The sequence below is a fragment of the Pteronotus mesoamericanus genome, unplaced genomic scaffold (assembly GCF_021234165.1).
Source record: "Pteronotus mesoamericanus isolate MK-2021 breed Mesoamerican mustached bat unplaced genomic scaffold, CSHL_Meso_final scaffold_167, whole genome shotgun sequence".
In the NCBI taxonomy this organism is placed as follows: domain Eukaryota; kingdom Metazoa; phylum Chordata; class Mammalia; order Chiroptera; family Mormoopidae; genus Pteronotus; species Pteronotus mesoamericanus.
In genome coordinates this window covers 21878847-21885803 of record NW_026555308.1, presented here as the reverse complement: position 1 = coordinate 21885803, position 6957 = coordinate 21878847, and the positions used below count along the sequence as shown (strand labels likewise).

Sequence of the window (6957 nt, the reverse complement as noted above, 5' to 3'; positions counted from 1 at the left end):
GTCCCGCCCCACCTCCCAGATCTCGCGGTGTCGCGGCCCGCTCCGGCTGTCGAGAAGGAAGGCGGAGCGACGCTCCTGGTTTGGTGGGATCTTCGTCTGAGGGCTCGCTGTTAGCGTGCCTCAAATTTCGTCCAGCCGGTGGGGAAACGCTGTCGGAGTGGGAGGGAGAGCCCTTGTCCCAAGAGGTGGAAGAGGACGAGGTTTAGGATGGAAGAGCTTTAGAGGAACCTTTTTCCAGGTGGGGCTTCAGACATAAGCTCTGACTGGGAGATCGCGCAGCAGGCCCAGCGGCCTGGGTGCGGTCTGAGCCCCCTAACCAGCCAAACACCTCTCCTGCCCCCGGTAGCAGGAGGGGGCTCCGAGCTCTGGAAAGCTCTGGAAAGCCCTGGAAAGGAAAGGGGTGAGGGGAAGAGAGGTTGAGGGTCCCGTGGGTGGGGTGGGAGGATGGGGTCTCTAATCCAGCACTCCATGCACCCTCCTTCTCACGCGCACGTACCGCCCAGCTGCCGTCCCTCGAGGTCCCACTACTGAGACACCACATCTGAGAAGGGGTGACTCTGAGCACTGACTTAGCGGTAGGCACTCACTGTTCAATGAGCTTTACAGGACAACAGCCCTGTGTTAGGAAGAAACCGGTATCTAGGTAACTTACGTGGTCAGCCAGTCCCTACCTCTCAGGTCTGCCCAGCACTGCTGTGAAACATGGCCACATTGTTTTTGCTTTAGGGATGAAGAAACTGGCCGCGGTTAAGGGGCTTTATTCAGAGTTCACTTAGACAGAAAGTAGAGATATAGTTCCTGCTCAAAAAGAGTTGATAATTTAAGTTTTATAAATTAAAACGTAAGCTCCCCCACCCCTACCCCGCGCTATTTATTTGGGCATACGGAGAAACCTTACCCTCTAAAAGTTGAGTCAAGTGGGGCAGATAGAGATGTTGCAGTTTGTTGCTTGGGAGAGAAATGCACAATCCCAGTGGGGAATTTATGACTAAGCCTTCCTGGAAGCGGTGGTTAGTTTGTAAAGTAAGAGTGAGAAGAACAGTTACCATGAGTGCTAAAGACAAGGGAGTGCATGGTGACTGGCTTACTACTTTCTCCCTCTCTTCCACTTGTTTATTGAGCTGCTAAGATGTGCCAGCCCAGTCTTGGAGCTGGATGTTCAACTGTGAACAAGACCCTCGCATTTTCTGCCTTCAAGACACTCAGAATCTAGTGGGAAAGAGGTAAATTGATGTGGGCAACAGTAGGAGAATTATTAGGTACTGTGGGAACAGAGAGGAGGTGTATCTAACTTAGATTTGGGGTGTGAGTGGGTGCCCTGTGAGATAAGACTGTAGGATGAAATGTCTAAGCGGAGAGACATATAGGAAGAGAAAGACCATTCAACTCCAGAGGAGGAAGAGATCCTTGGGCATTGACATTCTCAAAGGAGGGGTGCTAGGAGCTGGGCCTTTACCAATGGAAAGTGTTTAAAGAAGAAAAGAGCCCTGGCTGGTGTGGCTCAGTACAGGATTGAGCGCAGGCCTGTGGACCAAAGGCCCACTAGTTAGATTCCCAGTCAGGGCACATGTGTGGGTTGCAGGCCAGGTACCCAGGCGAGGGTGCTATGAGAGGCAACCACACGTGGATGTTTCTCTCCCACTTTCTCCCTCCCTTCCTCTCTGCCTAAAAATAAACAAATCTTAAAAAAAAAAGAAGAAGGAAAGAGCTCAAAGAAAAACCTGGAAGTAAAAAAAGCCTAGGCCTATATTTAGGGGACAGTGAATAGATAATTTCTGATGAAATGGGGACATGAGGAGGACCAGTGTTCTTTATCCTGCCACTGACCATGTACTATGGTTAATTACTTACCTCTCCTTACCACTAGAACTTTGAGTACCTTGAGGTCAGGTATGTCTTTCATCTCTCCGTCTTTATTGTCCAGCACTGACCAGGCAGAGAGTGACACTTTGAATTGGGAGAGAGTTGAATGTTTTTAGATAAATCTGGAAAAAGCAAGTTGGAGAAACCGGATTGTGCAGGACCTATGAATGTTAGCTAGCTGAGTTTGTGTTTTATTCCTTGGGAAGCAAAGCCTTGGGATCAAAGGCTTTTTATTCTGCCATCAGAACTGAAGAAGGTTAGACCGACCTGGACATGCTAAGGATTCCGAAGGAAAAATGGGGGCAGGGGGATTGTGTAGGAGGTTACCTTATGAGATGATAAAGATCTGAACGATAATGGTGTTCATAGACATGGAGAGTGTGGGGCCAAAAGAGGGAACAGTCTCATGGGAAGAATCTAGAGTTTATTCCCATCTGGGTTTAAGAAATGAGTGAAAGGGATGTGGAAAATCAGTTTGAAAGAAGTATATATGTACAGAAACGGAATTCTGAGGATGTGTGGAAGGAGAGCTGGCTAGAGGGAAAAAAATAAAGTGCTTCATTTTAGATAGATTGAATTGGAAGTGATTGTGAGTTGTCCGTATAGAAATATCAGTGGACAAATGGGGAATTAAACTTTCAAAAAGAAATGTGGGATTGAAATTCAGGAGAAAAGCCAGGCCTGAAGTCATCTATAGAAAGGAAAGTTGAGTCCATGAAAGAGAAGCCAAGTAGCCCTGCCAGCATCTCCACGACAACTCTATCTGCCAAGTCCTTTACTGGGGCCATCCCAAACAACAGCAAAGCTGTCCTTATATTCAGTTCCTATCTGCTTCCCTTTAAATCCCAAGATTGTTCATAACAGTCTCTACCAGCTGCTGTATCAAACAATGACTCTGTGCCAGGTGCTGTGCTTTGTTTTCCATGTGTAACTGCTGCATGCAGGGCTGTATTCAAGAAACCTAGTGCGGTTATAAAACAACTTTATGTCTTCATCCCCACTCTTTCTAGAAGTCTTTGCTTGCCCTGGATTATATCTAGTTACCAGGATAGTTTCCGTGCTTGACAGACTTACTGCAATAGCCTAAATGTACAGTTCACATTAATAGTCAAGGCTCTGAATTTAATTCAAAGTTAAAGTGACTCTCCTTCTTGAGCTTTAGTTAGGCTCCCACTTTTGAAGAGGAGAGTGGTTGACTTTTGTATTTTTCCATCTTGCTTTTTCATCTCCCCTCCACCCCCACACCATGCAGATTGAAGCTTCAGAGCCATCAGTATTAATGGAGGGGGTTGTAAGAGTAGAGATAAGGGCAGGAAAGGTCTCTTTGTCATCTACATTACTGTTTTCTGAGCTCAATGAGAGTTTAGCTGACTTTTCTCCATGCAATTTTTTTTGGTTCTTAGCTGCAGTTCTCCTGACCTAGTGGTTACACTTGCTGTTTTCAGTTGCTTCTTCAGTTCCTGGTTTCTGGAATCCCCCACTACCTGCAATTGGTCCCTTGTCCCTCCAGGTAGCCCCTCTTGGGCAGAGTCCATTTAAGATAGCTTCTAGTAGGCCCTCTCTCCTGCCTAGCCTGCATCTGGTCTATAGGACAAACGTATCTTTTGCCTTAACAAATTCTGGGGATGCAGACAATTCCAAATGGAACGGCCTCTCTTTGTTTTGGTAACAACCTCATACTTTTCCAGCTGGGGGCCCAGAATCAACTTCTGTGCCTGCACAAGCTTCAGAGGGCACAAGGCAAGTCATTCTAGAGGTTTTCTCTCGGTTTCATGAATTGTTTCAAGAAAGCTGAGACTTGTGAATGTTTGAAGAAAGAAAGAAGGATGCTAATGGAGGGCGTGAGCTTTGAGATGTTGAAAAGAGGGAGCTATGGGGAGAGGGGAAGGAGGAAGGATTAGGTAGGAGAGGATGAGGTCAGACAACGCTTATCCCCCTGACTCTGGGGGAGAGCCTGAAAAGGAGCCAGGGAGCAGTTGCTGGAGGACGGTCTTTCATGCCTAGTGACCTTAACCTTCCTAGTAGGAACTAAAAAATTATAGAGAAGTTGCTTCACGGGGACCCAAAGAGGGTGAGGAGGTTGAGATAAGAGTTGTAGGCCTTGGGGAAATGCTGGGCAAATGAATGATGATGATGAAAGGATAAGCTGGTGGCTGTGGGGCCAAGCTGAAGTTCCGTAGTGAGGACTTCCTGTGTGCTCGAGTCCTCATGGTTTCATACGCCTTGGTCCCATACCAAGGTCATGGACATACAAGTAGGGGCTACACGCACAGATTCACATCCATATACACTCCTGTCTATTCACATCTTTGAATACATAAACACATGGATCCATGCAGGGGATTTATTTTCATTTTTTATTGCCATATAGTTTACATGCGATAAAAAATCTTAAGTGTTCCATTGGTTGATTTGGACAATTTATACCCTTGTAACCTCCACTCCAAATAAGCTATAGAATGTTTTCATTCCAGAAAGTTCCCTTATGCTTCTTTTCATCACTCCCCCAAGACAGCTACTTCCTGATTTCTATCACCATAGATTTATTTTGCCTGTTCTTCATTGTATATTTTTATATACAATATGCAAATTTATCGACACCCACCTTGCCCTATCCCCACAAATACACAAGCCACACACATCCACATATACTGACCATTTTGTACCTTAGGCTTAGACAATGATCATGAGCTATCAGATTTTTGCTTTTAGACACACATATTGTATAATAACCTACCTCCTCTCCAACCCTAAAATTGTACCTCTAGTGAAATATTTTAAAACTCTCAGATTTAAAAACAGGTAAAACAGGAAAGTGATAATCGTTTCACCTTGCATGAGAATTTATTTTTCTCTAGATGCTCTAGGGTATTGGAAAATTGGGACATACATTTTAAAACAGCACAATATTTAGGTAAATAGCTTTAACTTTTATTTGAGGCCCATACCTGCTTAAAGTCAAAAGAATTTGGCCCTCAAAGATGCGTTCCAGAACAACTATGAGAGAGCAGAGACAGCAGGTAGCTGCTGGCAAAGAGCTCCCAAGAGCTGAGAGCCACAGATAGTGGCAGATCTAAGCCGGGAGCAGAACCTTCAATCCTCTAGACCAGTCAGAGGTCAGGGAAGTGAGAGCAAAGCTGAGTCCAGAGCCTAGTCAGTGCCAATGACCCATATGAGAGGAGCAGAAGGTGGGGCCTAAGGAGCAAAGGAAAAGCAGGTGCTGGAGGCAGAGTTGGAGGAGGTAAGACCAGATGTGTCCATGGCCTTTGTGAGACTGTTGCAGTTCAGCAGCACTTATCTCCTACAGCTGACTTACTGCATTGGTAGGCCTGTTGACCTCACAGGACCAGGAGGTACATCTTGGATGCAGAGGGCCTAGGTTTGGGGACATGGAAGTGAAGGTAAGATAGAAGACAAGGGACAGGGATATGAGCAGCTGAGTCTATGCCTCAGGCCCATACTTGCTACTTCTAAAATATAGAGATACTGGCAATCACTAACAATAGGACCTGGTGCCCCTTTGAACTGAGAGTTTTCAGAAACACTTCTGCAGCCTCTGAAGCTCTGGGGTACTGTGGCCAGGACTGTGACCTCTTGCTTTCAAGGTTCAGGCCACAAGAAAGTATCAGGCTGGAATCAAGGAAAGACCCTCAAGCTAACATCCTCTGCCCTTCACTGTTTATAACCTTGGCCAGATCCTGCTGTGGTCTTTGGCCTGAGATTCTTTGAATGGTGCTTTTTGTCCCTTGGACTTGTAGCCATCACAGGCTCCTAGATGAAACTGAAAAGAAAGAGGGTAGGAATAAAGATAGGATAGGAATAAAGGAACTCTTTTTTTTTTTTTTTTCTTCTTAAGCTGCTGTATGCCAGGCCCAGTGTGGAGCAGTTTATATCTGTTATCTCAATGTAACATTCCTACAGCTCTTCCAGTGTGCATTACTGCCTAGTTTGTAGATGAGGGCATTGATAACCCGTCACTGTATTTAAACCTTGAACCATCTTGACACAGCCTTCGCTTTACATAGAGAACCAGTAGGTAGTGGGGTTGTCTGTGGACCCTGACACATATCTGTGTGGTCCTCTGGTCCCTGCTCAGCCTGAGTCAGGAGCTTAAAGTGAAGTTGATGGTCTTGCTGCTTGGGGAGCATTGAGTAATACTTCTTTTTCACCAGAAGCAAATACCCATCGATTGCATCCACCCGGACTGATTGGGGGTGAGTGTTAGACCAAGCTCTCAGTATCCTGAAACTCCTGTGAGAAACCTGGGGTCAGGCCCAGCCTCTGACAGTGATGCCATCAGTCAGAATGCCCTGGAAGGCCCCAAGCTTGGGTCCAGCCAGTTTCCCCTGTAATCTCAGGCTATGGCAACCTGTTCTCAATAGGCTGCTTTCCTCTTAGACACATGCCCTCACTGGGCTGAGCTTGCCAGCCCAGCTGCAGGACTGCTCTGGGCTGACTGGAAGAGAGGCCATACACAAGCCACCTGGTTTACAGTTCAGGTCCTCACAGGAAGGGTGAAGAACCTTCCTCCTGGGGGATGTCAGTGTAGGGACAAGACCTGTGCTAGTACATTGCTCCCCTGCAAGAGAGAGTAGGTGGCTTTGCTTGCCACCTAGAAAGCTGTATGGCTTTCCCAAATGGGCCAATTAATGGGAAGTTCAGTCTCTCTCTCTCACCCCCTCAAACCAGACCCCCAGAAGGTGCTCCCTCAGACCTTCCTTCCCACCTGCCTGCTCCATTAACTCTGAAAGAACAGTAACCACCCTGAAAGTCTGTTAAGGAAAAGCTGTGCTGCGCTGAAAGAGTGCAAAGGGAAATATCTTAAACTTGCCATTTGACTCCACTGTTTTGAACAGGTCACCTGGAAAACAAGACTTGTTAGAAATAATCAGTACAAATGAAATTCACAGTGGCAGAAATCATATTTGATAAAATCTAATTGAGGAATCAAACCTTTATTGTAAAATTCACAGAAAAAAGACTTGATCTTGGGAAACAATCTTGGTTAAACAAAATGCAAAGTGAAAAAATTGGAATTAGTTAAGTCTGAAATATGGAAAAGCAATTAGAGAATCAAATTGCCTTAATGGAACT

The 6957-nt window shown here is 45.9% G+C and overlaps 1 protein-coding gene across 1 annotated transcript in view; it reads left to right on the top strand.

The window, feature by feature from the left end:
• The first annotated feature begins 2 nt into the window (after positions 1-2).
• The window catches only part of STYXL1 (serine/threonine/tyrosine interacting like 1), a 61321-nt gene continuing 54366 nt past the window's right edge, over positions 3-6957 (top strand). Inside the window, exon 1 of the mRNA XM_054589756.1 lies at positions 3-238. The gene's annotated coding sequence lies outside the window, so the exon portion shown is untranslated. The remainder of the gene's footprint in view (positions 239-6957) is intronic.